Source organism: Adiantum capillus-veneris, chromosome 8, assembly GCF_014529385.1.
Source record: "Adiantum capillus-veneris isolate H3 chromosome 8, ASM1452938v2, whole genome shotgun sequence".
NCBI lineage: Eukaryota > Viridiplantae > Streptophyta > Polypodiopsida > Polypodiales > Pteridaceae > Adiantum > Adiantum capillus-veneris.
In genome coordinates, this window is record NC_140938.1 from 121,221,706 (window position 1) to 121,235,958 (window position 14,253).

The following is a 14,253-nucleotide window of genomic DNA, read 5'->3' on the forward strand; positions in this document are numbered from 1 at the left end:
AAAGAGTCAATGTATCTCAATAATAAGACCAGTCTATTGTATTTGTTGGAAGTTCTTCTTTATTCAAAGTTCAAGGGATAATATAGAGGTTTTGTATGAACTACGTGGATGTGATTGACGTCATAGATTAGTACTTCCAAGGAGTTTGGGATGTGTTCCTCCTTGGCTGGAAGAAGGTGACATCGTTATCGCTAAGGTGCATGAAGATTCAACTATAGAAGCCTTGGTGCAAAGTGTCAATGTTCAGAATAAAAAAGCATTACTATGTTGGAGGACTCGTTATCAAGAGGAAAGTATGTGGTTCAATTGGAATTGCATCTTCTCTATTGTGGGGCATGAAAACGATTAGGTAACTCTTATGTGATACTATTGACTCCAACGGTATTGTTGAAAAAAAAATTCACTAAAGTTTTTGTTGTGTTGACGGGCATGGATAGATGCTTTGAGACCAATGTGGAGCATAAGATATGGATCGCAGTAAGAGATCGGTGGAATCTATTTCAATCTTATTCGATGTAACTTGAAGAGATTGATGGATTTTACAATTGCTATTAGCATATTCATGCATATAAGTGAAGAATTTGGCTATCTAGAAATTTTATTTCAAAGATTATTTCTCAAAAAATTTAGTGGATGCTCCATGGGAATTTCTTCTTTTGTTTACAACCATGCACTTCAAGGTATTTGTAAATTGTGTTTGGATTGTAATCGCAGGCATGAACATATGTTTTTAGATACATGAGATAATGATTTATGGCCTTTGGATTAATGTTGACTTACTCAATTGCATAATAATGTACTTGAATCATGTCATTCATGGAAACAAACAATTTTGACCTTGTAAATATGAATTTGGATTTATTTATGTACACATTTTTCTATGTTTTGTGAAAATGTTTGATTGCAAGCTATATTGCATAAGTGACTAGAAAGTACAAGGAAGCTAGATCTTTTTCTTGACATAATCTCGTTGCTTATATTAGTAGATGCAAAAAGTCTATATTATGCTAAGTGCATGAGAAACATAAATTGATGTTTAGAAAGAAAAGGAGATTTGATCATTTATGGCTTTTAAATTTACATTTTTCAATAATGCATATAGCTCTTTCTATGCAATGAGAAACACTAACAAGATTATTTCTCTTTGCAACTCAATAAGAATTTTAAAGATATGATGAAATTTTGAGAAGGAAAGCCATATGTTAGAGTTAAAATTAAATACCACAATTGTCAAGATGATGTCAAACACAATATAGACATCCAAATGAAAGATATTATTCAACTACCTTTTTTCATTTGTATATTGTGTGTGTGTGTGTGTGTGTGTGTGTGTGTGTGTGTGTGAGAGAGAGAGAGAGAGAGAGAGAGAGAGAGAGAGAGAGAGAGAGAGAGAGAGAGAAAAGGAGCGAGCGAGCGAGAGAGAGTTTTAGCACAAGAAAAATAAAATATTTATAAGAGTCTTATTTGAGTTAAATGTGTGTACGATGCAATATTCTCATTTTGAAGCTAGCTATATCGTGTTCAAAAATTAAACTTACAGGAAGACACTCTAAAAACATTGACCATGAAAAGTACAGAGTGATATGATCATTCTTGAAAACCCTATTTTATCATTTGAAAAGCTAAGATTGTATTATATCCTTAATTTTTTCAAATGCAAGACAAAGAAGTTTTGTGTCAAAAAAATGACATAATATCGCATATTTCTATATGGAAAATGTTACGAAGTTCTTGTGATGGTGGGCGGTGGCTCAACAGGTTGCAAACCATGCATGGTCCTTGTGCATGTGCCCATTGAGCCTCCCTTACTTCTTTGCCAAAATCTTCCTTCTTGGTAAATGCAACCTGTTGTCGTGCCGCTCCGCTTCCACGATGGAAAAAAGAGTAAAGAGAAGCAGAAAAAGTCTATTTGAAGCTCACACATTTATTGAGCAGTGACCAGGGCTTGAAAACAAGCAAGGAGATATGCTTTATGTGGTTATGAAGGCTAAGCGTAGAGATTTTATGCTTGAAGAAAAAGTTTTACATGTGAAAGGGCTCTTAGGACCATAGCCACTCTAATCCAAGCTTCCATAGCCACTCTAATCCAAGCTTCCCTAGCCCACTCTAATCCAGGCTTCCATAGCCAATCTAATCAAAGCCACCATAGCCCACTCTAATCCTACCATCTCTCTCTCTCTCTTGAAGCAGCACGAGAAGAACGAAGGAGAGGAATATTATCAAGGCAAGCTAGGCAGGACAATTAAGGTAAAGGAGAAAGCATAACATCATCATCATCGATCTCAACACTATCATCATCGAGATAGTTGAAGTGTTATTTTCTCTATTATAATCTGAATTAAGACAGGTTAACGAATGTATGGAGCTTAAACTCCTTCATTAATATTTAATTAAAGCAACGGTACTGTTAATGATAATCAAGCTTCAGGATCTTGTTCAAGCTGTTAATTTCAAGCTTGTCTACATTCATTGTGTCTGCTGCAACTCTCTTCCTCACACCTCTCACAGCTAGAGGCCCCGCGCCTTCCCGGCTCACCTTTCGAACACAAATCCCCCGACAATCTTGGTGAACCCGACGTGAAACGAGCTGGGGTGGGAGGTAAAGATGGAGATGCCAGAACAGTTAAAGCAGTTTATTGAAGATTTCAGTGCCAATGGATTTGATAAAAATCTAGCAATTGTAGATTTGCCAAAAATGATGGAATTGGTTCAGGGGTATCTCTGCAGGAAGCAAAAGCCATGCAGATAAAAAAGCAGATTGATGATGATATAGAGCTAGCACTTGATGTTGTATGTGAGCAGTATTATGTTTTTCAAGGATATGATCCAGAAGGTTTTATTGCATGTTACGAAGCTGAGATGAAGAGCCGAGATGTTCCACAAGATCGAATGATTGCAGCTTTTGAGGAGGTTGTAAACTCGGATTTTAAAAAGTAGGTTCAAGAACTGGCAGAATAATATCCCACACGGTGGGAGTATTTTGTCGAGGAATTTATTTAAGAAAGCTCAAGGATTGTAGATCGAGAAATAAAGGAGATTACTGAACGAAATAAGGTTGTCGACTTCAGTAAAGGTGAAGGGGATCAGATGCAGATCCTCAACTATGATGAATTCTGGGAGCATATTTCTGCAAGAAGTAAAGCCAAAGAGAATGCTAAGCTGGAAGTAGCAGATTCAGTTTCAAAGGAACTTAAGTTGAGCAACGAAGAAAAGGTAAACAATGAATTTAATGCTGAAACAGATTTATATGAATTTTTTTTGAAGATTGTTGCTTGCAGGGACGCTACCTCTAATAATGGTTCCAGTGAAGACATAGACTGTGCAGCAAGTGGTTCGCAAGTTGTTGACCTTGACATGGGTTATTCTGAAGGATTTCATCAAGCAGATGGGCCTCTACAGGATATTACCGAAACTATTTGCACTATAGCCGAGCAGGATAACATGTCTGCTACAGATGATTGCATAAATAAAGCTAGTATATACACAATAGCTGATGAAGTGACTAAGATTGTGGACCGAGCACAGGATGAGCTTGAGGATGTCAATGAACCTATGATTGCTACTAACCATATGTTTGCAGATGCTATTATCATGGAAGAAGATGCCATAATCGATCATTTCTTGTTTAGATCTGAAGGAGATGGTTATGACAGTATAGAAGAGCTTTTTGATGTGTGTACCTCTTCAGAGGGGGTGCCAAATGAGCCTTTGGAGTGCTATGATGTATTGCTAAGTAACATGGATGCAGATGAGGAAGCAGAGAATTACATGGATGAGTATGAAGATTGCTTAGATTATGCTGTGTTACCATATACATGTGGTAGTGATGTGTGTGAACACACTAGGACCGCCGGGGCATTTTTTCCCTCTTTAGGAGGTTTTTTCCCCCGTGCATTGTATATACGCCCATCACTCTAGGGCTAACTATCTTTCCATTGCACACTAAGTAACACACTCTCTATTGTGTGCCTTGAGCTTCCTTCGTCTTCTCCAAGCCGTGTGTGTTTCTCTGCAACCCTAATTCCAACAATTGGTATCAGAGCAGGTCACGTCCTCCTGGGCTTAGTCGCCAGCTGCTCCAGCACACGCCTGCTCACTTTCTCCGATTTCAGTGAGCTTTGGCGAGCGTTCGCAGGTCGACAAATATTTTGGGTAAGCTCGAAGAGCTTGGTCTGCTCAAAATTTTGATTTGGGCTCATTTCGGCCTCCGTTTCCACTACAGGCAGTACTGCACAATCTATTTCGTCATTTTGTGCAGATTTTCTCTCAGTGCCGTTTTCTGCATAACAGGTGCCTTATAGTCTTCTACGGTTTGTGCTATATAGCACAAGTTGTTCCCGCTCCATTTCTCCTATTTTCGGGCAGTTTTCACATCAGGTGCAGCATTTACCATGGCTGACAACAACAACACAGATGTGTTCAAGATGTTTGCTGCTGAGGACAGGTTGGATGGGGACAACTACCCTATGTGGGCTTATATGATGCAACATGTTCTTGTGTCAAAAGGTGTCTGGAACATTGTGCAGGGCATTGATGTACGTCCTAGTTCTGAAGATGTAGGCGATGTTGAGGATGTTGCAGGTCTGGTGCAAGGATTGCAGCTGTTAGAGTTGTTTTGCCTACGGCAGAACAAGCTCGTTGGGATGTTAAGGATGCGCAGGCTCATGCATTGATTGCGTTGTCTGTGAAGCGCACCATTATTCCTCACATCCGTTCAGCAAAATCTGCAAAACAGGCTTGGGATATTCTAGCAGGTCTGTATGCAAGCCGCAATGAGGCTAAAATTGCTTTGCTGCGTAAAGAGCTAGAGTCGAAGATTATGCATGAGGAAGATGATATGGACACTTTCCTTGCTAGTGTCAAGGATATCAATGAACAACTCATTTCTGCAGGTGAAGTCATTTCGAACAGTTCCCTTGTGCAGACTGTTCTTGATGCCTTACCAGATTCCTACCAGACTTTTGCTAGTACTTGGAGACTGATGACCCAAGGAAATCCTGAAGTTGTCAAGTTTGATGCATTATGCACATTGCTGTTGCAAGAGTCACTTTCTAGAAAAAACAGGACTAGGCAGCGTGCAGTTGAACAGGCTTTTATTGCTTCTCAAAGAAAGGGTGGTAACAGTAATGCAGCCACTTCTTATGGTTCTGCTGCGAGTGGCAAAAATTTTGTTCCTAATGCTTCTGGTGGCAGCACTTCGTTTGGCAATTCTGGTGATAAGGGCAAAAAGAAGATGCATTGCCATTATTGTAAAGCCAATGATCACTTGATCAAGTCGTGTCCTAAGTTGAAGGCCAAAGAGGCTAAGAAGAAAGAGGGTGGTTCCACTGCAAATGCTGGTTCCACTACAAATGCAGCCATTGTTGAGTCTTCTGTGAAAGGAGATTGTGATGCTGATGTTGATGCAGAATGGGCTTTTAGCGCAGAGTGCACTTACAATCCTGCTGTCCATGATGCATGCTTGTCAGTTGCTGCAGATTCACATGTGTGGTATTTTGACAGTGGTGCTACAAAGCACATTACCTCACATCGTGAATTGTTTACCTCTCTCGAGTCTGTCCCTCATGGGAATTCAGTCACTTGTGCCAACAACGCCTCTTATCCAGTTCAGGGAGTTGGAAAGATTGTGCTCACTGCTGCTAATGGCAGTTCCTTCACACTTGTTGATGCACTTTATGTACCTGGGATCAAGAAGAATCTCTTGTCTGTATCCGCACTTGCTAGACTTGGACTTGTAGTCAAATTTGTGGATGACAGATGTACAGTTCATGATCTCAGTTTTGGTGATGAAATTGTTGCATCTGGGCTTTTGTGTCGTGGGCTGTATAAGCTCACTTTGTATGACAAGTGTGGACAAAATTTTGCAAATGCTGTTGCAGATTCAAGGGCTATTTCAGATGCAAAACTTTGGCATGCACGTTTTGGTCATCTGAATTTTGCCAGTTTGCTGCGTTTGCAGAAATCTGATATGGTTGCTTCTTTGCCGCCTCTTGAAGCACCTGTCAAACATGTTTGTGAAGGCTGTATTCTGGGTAAAATGCAGCGTTCTAAGTTTCCAAAGGATGGTTCAGTTAGGGCCACATGCAGGTTGCAGCTTGTGCATAGTGATGTTTGTGGGCCCATGCAAACTCCGTCCTTGGGCAATTACCTGTACTTCGTGACTTTCATTGATGATTACTCCAGGCATGCATGGGTATTTCTGCTTAAAGCGAAGTCCGAAGTTTTTATGTGCTTCAAATTTTTTTTGGCTATGGCTGAAAATGTCTCAAAATGTACTATGGGCACCCTGCGTTCCGATCGAGGGGGGGAGTATATGTCTCATGAATTTAATGCATTTCTGGCTAGTCGTGGGATAAAACACCAATGTACAGTGCCTTATACACCTCAACAAAATGGTGTTGCTGAGAGGAAAAACAGGTCACTAACGGAAATGGCACGATGTATGGTCAAAAGTCAAGCTTTGCCGCATTCTTTTTGGCTTGAGGCCATCATGTGTGCCACTTATGTACTTAACAGGTGTCCTACGAAAGCTTTGCAGTCTATTACTCCATATGAAGCATGGCATGATAGAAAACCTTCTATTGAGCACATACGTGTTTTTGGCTGTTTGGCATATGCTTTGGTGCCACAAGTGCAGCGTAGAAAATTGGATGATAAGGCTGTCAAATGTATTTTTGTTGGTTATAGTGCTGAAAGCAAAGGTTACAGGTTGTATCATCCGCAAACAAAACGTATTCTGGTTTCACGGGATGTAGTGTTTGTGGAAGACTCTGTTCAGCCCTTGCTGTCATGTACTAGAGACAGTAATGTAAGCTCACAGGACATTTATGACACTTTGTTGCCTCTTTTCAGTGGTGGAAATACGAATGTAAGTTCCAATGAGGCAAATGTACAGCCTATGGGGGTTTCTGAAAATGTTTTAGAACAGCCTATTACTGATGCAGATGTACATGATGTACTTGATGAGGAAAGGGCTGAAAATGAGCAGGCTAGAGGTATGCCAAAATGGCTGGTGCACACTTTGCGTGATAGTAAATTGGATGCACCTTTATCTAGTCGTACTCGTTCAGGCTCTCGCCATGCATCTTATGCATCAGATTGTTATGCTTTGGCTGTGTCTAGTTTACATGATGTTGAGGAGCCTCTGTCTTTTGATGAAGCACAGAATTCAGAAAATTGGATTGCTGCCATGAAATCAGAATATGATGCACTTATAGAGAATGACACATGGACTTTATGTGATTTGCCTCCTGGCAAAAAGGCCATTGGTACGAAGTGGGTTTACAAGTTGAAACGCAAGCCGGATGGTGAGATCGATCGCCATAAGGCTCGACTTGTTGCAAAGGGTTATGCACAACAAAAAGGCATAGATTATGAAGAGACTTTTTCTCCCACTTGTCGTATGACTACTGTGCATTTTCTATGTGCATTGGCAGCTCATTTTGGTTGGGATGTACATCAATCAGACATTGTTACTGCTTTCTTGAATGGTGACATATTTGAGGAAGTTTATGTAACGCAGCCTCGCGGTTTTGTCATAAAAGGACAAGAGGACAAAGTGTGCAAATGTAAGAAGGCTTTGTATGGGTTGAAGCAATCTCCTCGTGCTTGGTATGAGAAAGCTGACACTCATTTGGTTAAACGAGGCTTTCGTAACAGTCCAACAGAAAGCACATTGTATGTAAAGCGTGAGGATGATGTATTTCTCATTGTGGTTCTTTATGTTGATGATTTGCTGATCACTGGACCAAATGAGAGACATATTGCTGAATTTAAGGCTGATTTGAATGCTACTTTCAAGATGAAAGATTTGGGGCTGTTGCATCATTACTTGGGTATACAGTTTAAGCAGTGTGATGGTGGTATTGCCTTGTGTCAAAAAAGTTACATAGAGACATTGCTATGTAAGTTTGGACTTGAGGATTGCAAACCTATTGCCACTCCCATGGAAACAGGTTTGAAGTTGAGTCTACATGATGCTGGCGATCCTACTGATGTCACTCTTTACCAAACTGCTGTTGGCTGCCTCATTTATGTATGCAACACGAGGCCAGATATTCAGTTTGCAGTCTCGTAGGTCAGCAGATTTATGCATAGCCCAGGGTCTAAGCATTGGCAGGCTGTCAAGAGGATTTTCCGCTACCTTAGTGGCACTTTACATCTTGGCTTGTTTTATCCCAAGGGGGGATCATTGCCGCCAGACTTACATGCTTTTTCGGATTCAGATTGGGCTGGTTGTTTTGACACGTGAGTGTCCACAAGTGGTTTTTGTTTCATGCTTGGCAGTTCATGTATATCATGGTTGAGCAAGAAGCAACCTACTGTGGCCACTTCGAGTTGTGAGGCTGAGTACAGGGCAGTCTTCACAACTACGGTTGAGTGTGTATGGCTCAGATGCCTTATGGTTGACTTGGGTGTTGGATAGGACACTGCCAACACTATCTACACTGACAGTCAGAGCGCATTGGCAGTTGCGAGGAACCCAGTTTTTCATGCTCGCACAAAGTACATTGAGGTGCATTACCACTATGTCAGGGAGAGGCTCTCAGCAGGAGAGATCAGCTTGGCTTATGTGCCAACACAGGACAACCTTGCAGATCTTTTCACAAAGGCATTGTCTCGTGAGAAGCTTGAAGCTTTCCGCAAAGCTTTGGGCTTACTCCCCTTTGTGGACTGATCCTGTCCTCAGGGCATGGCACTTCCCTTTACTCATGTGCCAGCTCTCGTTCACCGCATCACTCCAGGGGGGATTTGTTACCATATACATGTGGTAGTGATGTGTGTGAACACACTAGGACCGCCGGGGCATTTTTTCCCTCTTTAGGAGGTTTTTTCCCCGTGCATTGTATATACGCCCATCACTCTAGGGCTAACTATCTTTCCATTGCACACTAAGTAACACACTCTCTATTGTGTGCCTTGAGCTTCCTTCGTCTTCTCCAAGCTGTGTGTGTTTCTCTGCAACCCTAATTCCAACATGCTGATTATGAACAGGATATTGACATGGATTTTACATCTATGCTTATATACGGGCTGCAAGAGAAGCCAACTCCTAAAGCTTTGTTGAATGTTGAGACTTTCAAGGGTGATTTTTCCAAGGATGTTATGGATGAAGATCTTCAGGATAAAGATATTATTCATTATCAACATAAAAAACAAGGTAAAAATCTCTCTGATGATACAAGTCGAGGAAGTCCTAAGGTTTTTGGTGATGACTATGAAACTAGAGGGGGTGACGCTGCTAAATCATCCCTGATACAACATAAAGTGCACAAGATTTTTCATTTTCTTGGACAATGTGCCAAATGTGGCTGGATTTGGATACTATTCCTAGTAATTCTTATGTCAATGATGTCCTGGCTACCAGTAAAAGGGAGTCATAATTCTTGAATTCTTACTGGTAACGACCTTAAGTCATCAAAAGTTTGTGAGATATGGCTGCTGCACTATGATTCATGAGAAGCTCTAGTATATTGCGGAGGCCAACCATGCTATGTGATCTTAATGGTATTTGATCCAGGAGATTCGACAGATCTTCAAAGGCAGGTTTATTATGGATGGGTATTTTTGAGTATATATTGTGGTTTCTTTCTGCTAGATCTTGGAATAGCATATTTGGAGCAAAAATTCTTGAAGTTGATTGATATAGGATGTGTGTGCTTATGTGGATATTATGCTGCTCCACTGTTGGGGCAATTTCTTATTATCCCATTTGAACTTGGGAGCTATTGAAGAGCAACTTGCAGATTCAAAGATATGATTTATTTTCCTGTAGCAGGTTACATGGCACTAGGTTTTGTTTTTGGATTTATGCTATCAAGAAAAGAGCATTGGATTTTGTGGTCAGTAATCTTATATGGCTAGCTTCTAGTTGACATCTTTGGACAATTAATAAAGTATCTTCACATCTTTTGAGTTGGTTCTGCTACCAGAACTTGAAGTAAAGGACTTGACGGCTATTCCGTGTGCAGACAGAGTAAGGCATACTTGAGCTTGACAGGGTTCCCTAAAGTGAGCTTGATGGTCAAGTCGTGTGCATCATTAACTGGAGCACTTGAGTCTGGCAGGGTTCACTAAACAAGTTTTTCATGATTGAATGCTTTGGAGACACGACATACATGGTTCAAAGATTTGTGATGGAAAGCTACCAAATAATTGAGCTAGACCATTGATGATATGGTTTAAGCCTTATTTTGTTTTACATATACTTACCAGTTATGTGATCTTGATGGAAAGCCGCTTAAGGTGATTATAGCAGATATAGATTGAAGACCGGTTGGCACAGACCAGAGACTGTGCAGGTTCAGAGGGGGTGGATGTCGTGCCGCTCCGCTTCCACGATGGAGAAAAGAGTAAAGAGAAGCATAAAAACTCTATTTGAAGCTCACACATTTATTGAGCAGTGACCAGGGCTCAAAAAAAAGCAAGGAGATCCAGAAAGTGTATGCTTTATGTGGTTATGAAGGCTAAGCGTAGAGATTTTATGCTTGAAGAAAAGGTTTTACATGTGAAAGGGCTCTTAGGACCATAGCCACTTTATTCCAAGCTTCCATAGCCACTCTAATCCAAGATTCCCTAGCCCGGCTTCCATAGCCAATCTAATCAAAGCCACCATAGCCCACTCTAATCCTACCATCTCTCTCTCTCTTGAAGCAACACGAGAAGAACGAAGGAGAGGAATATTATCAAGGCAAGCTTGGCAGGCCAATTAAGGTAAAGGAGAAAGCATAACAACATCATCATCATCGATCTCGACACTATCATCATCGAGATAGTTGAAGTGTTATTTTCTCTATAATAATCTGAATTAAGACAGGTTAAACGAATGTATGGAGCTTAAACTCCTCAATTAATATTTAATTAAATCAATCGTACTGTTAATGATAATCAAGCTTCAGGATCTTGTTCAAGCTGTTAATTTCAAGCTTTGTCTACATTCATTGTGTCTGCTACAACTCTCTTCCTCACACCTCTCACAGCCAGAGGCCCCGCGCCTTCCTGGCTCACCTTTCGAACACAAATCCCCCGACACTGTAAAGGAGGATTGTAAGTCTAACAAAGGGATAGCATCGTTGTCCCAGTACATAGCAGACATGATGTCTGCAGTACTTACCTTCCTTTCGAAGAGAGTGTCCCATGCCCATCCGCTTAATTCGTATCGTACAACAAACTTAATCACGTCCAAAGGAAGGTAAAAGACAATAAAGCCAGATAACTCCAGCCCAACCCCAACCAATTCCTCTTATCTTAGCAAAGCCAAAGTTAGCATAGACAGCTATCAATGTTGCAACCTGTACAAGATTACAAAACTTTAGTCTTGCACAAGAAATTGGAGGGTGCAAAAATAAGGCGGTGGAATTGTGCAGGCTCAGGTAGCTGTACCACTTGTGCTATTACAAAAGCTATCATTAAGTATAATCTAGGATTATCTCGAAAAGAATAACTTCATGATCTGGTGACAAAGATCATAGCCTGGCTGATAATGCTGACTTGAAAATATACGGCAGAATTAAGATGCTTGTCGTCACCACCAATCGGTCTCACATGAAAGTGATCTGAAACAGAAGGAAATCATCAAAACCAGAATCAACTTACTCACTCAAATTGACAAGCTGAGAGGAATCTATCACTTACCGTAAAGAAGCTTGTCTCTTTGATAAGCCAGAAAAAAATGATAGTCTATACAGCCAGATATGCCCCTAGAGCAATACCAGTCATGAAAATTTCTCGCAACTTCCAGCTGTCAAGTAGTGGAGAGGGTTTCACTCGATCCTTGGCAATGGTCAAGATAGTACCTATTCACTCGAGTGCATGGCCAAACAATTATTACAAAAAGACTCTTTAAGAGAACCCTGACCCCTTCACAAGCTACGTCGGGCAAACTCTCATTGTCGTTTAAAACTGCAATGATAAGAACCATGAAAGGTGAAAAATCATATTTCCAGATCAAGGCCAACAACAGAAAGCCAAGCTGAAATAAAAGTCACATGTTTAAGCACTGTTTATGGACACGTATGTCATGATAAAGATTTGCATGTTAAATGCAAATCTAAGGTGAAAAATCATATTTCCAGATCAAGGCCAACAACAGAAAGCCAAGCTGAAATAAAAGTCACATGTTTAAGCACTGTTTATGGACACATATGTCATGATAAAGATTTGCATGTTAAATGCATACTAAGTTGATGAAACCATACCACTATGAGGATAGTAATGGAGACAACATAAATCTGAAATCCAAGTAGAAAATTTATGCAATTGGTCACAAAAGAACGTACAAACATTGAGGACTGACTCTTAACTCAATCCTGGCTCTGTCAAAACAATTTTTGATGCACTCCTTGCCGTATCTGCTGCATCTGCAACAACAATCCCTATATCTGCCTTCTTCAATGCAGGAGCATCGTAAACACCGTCACCAGTCATTCCACATATATGTTTCTTCTTTTGCAGTCTTTTGACAATATCATACTTGTGTTCTGTTGATTGATGTTGGACATATTTAGGTCAAACTGACAAGGAAGTTGAGTCTCTAGCCAAAAGAAAAGGAGGTGCTCCAAGAAATAGAGGAATAGAATCTTGGCTCAGAGGAGAAACCCAAAATGGTCAAAATCAACAAGCATCTGTAGCCTAAGATTAAAGAAAAATCTAAGGAATTCTTTTAGAAATATAAAGACGTGTTTGCCTGGGAGCACACTAATTTAAAAGGCGTCAATCCAGAGGTGTGCCATCAAGGAATAACACTTAAGCCAAATGCAAGACCAATGAGGCTGCAATGACATAGAATGAATCCCATCTATGCTAAGAAGGTTGAGAAAGAGATCAATAATCTTCTGAAAGTAGTATTCATAACAGAGGTGGAAAATAGTGACTAGATATTTTTTATCATGGTGATGTCATGCAAAGGGCAAGGCCAGGGGGTCATGGACCTAAGGGGCACGGCCCAAACCTAAGGACTAGGGCGGTCATGGACTATGGCCAGGCAGCCGGGCTAGGCAGTGTGGACGGATCCACCAACTTGTACTTCATATTGAGAATCCCTAGATTGCTCAATACTGTGACTAAATAGCTTAAAAAAAGTAGTTATTCCATTGCCAAACATGACTTGCATAAATTATCATCGTCGTTGGCAGTAGACTCGTAGCCCCTTTGGTATATTGTGTTGATACAAAATTCCTTGTATATGTAGAATCCATGCTACACCAAGAACTATTGTCTCAATCACTTAAGGGAAAAAAAACATGTTGCCGAGGAGCTGTGCCCTGGACAAAATTTAAATTTCAACAGAGTTGTCTGTCAAATTCTGGAATTTCCATCACTAGTTGTCCCTGCAGAATACCTTTACTTACAAGTGACAAATCTTGTCTGTACTTGCCAATTGAGGAGGATGGAGGTTCCAAGTATCCCTGTATGGAGCCTTGCTCCTTAATCTAGATATAATGACATGCCATGCATGTATCCAAACCAAGTATAGGTACATGTCCAAACTTGGAAATGTCAACAACAACTTGTAGATATAGTCATGTATCTTTTGCAAAAACTCTAGATCAGGTTAGCCTATAAATAAAAGCATTTTTGACCTTGTTCTAGCCTCTTTGGCGACACAAGCCTTGCTTGTGAACAGTTTCGTCATATTCCGTCGTCATCATGAGTAGCCACCTACGGAGCCATGCTCTGATCTTATGGTCCTTGCATGGATGATACACCCATATACTACCTTGTGTCCAATTGAGCTTGTTGTTCCCCAACCGCATCGAGTAGCACGCCATATGGAAAGCATAAATTTCAACAGGCACTAACTATCTGAATTTGATGAACAAAACGTACCTGCAACTTGAATTTTCTACCAGCGAAAATCGTGCCATGCCGTATAATATGGCCGTGCCAGTAGCCGTGCTTGAGGCCCTTGCTGTGCCGATTGTTGCTTGCTATTGGCATGATGCTAATTCCTTCCTGTCCAAATGAGTGTGATAGATGTCGTGTTGCTCGCATGCCTTGCATGCCTTGACAAGTTGAGGCCTTGTCAAAACTAGGCAGTCGTGGCACTGAGATGGAATGAAATAGTCGTAACCAAGTGTTGCCCTGTGTAGGTTTGGGAAAAAAATTTCAAAAAATTCAAAAATGGCAGCAAATCAAATACACAGGAAAATTTGTTGAAGAGATTCTCGTGCACTCTGAAGCCCCTGCTCCGAACGAGCTTGAAACCATCGAGGCTCAGCTGTGTTGTGGGTGAATGGGTTCTTCATCATTTAA

At 40.8% G+C, this 14,253-nt stretch overlaps 1 pseudogene; it reads right to left on the minus strand.

Annotated features, from left to right (window-relative positions):
* Nucleotides 1–1,720: 1,720 nt before the first annotated feature.
* On the minus strand, nucleotides 1,721–13,938 carry LOC147452865 (plasma membrane ATPase-like; annotated as a pseudogene).
* Between the last annotated feature and the right edge of the window lie 315 nt (nucleotides 13,939–14,253).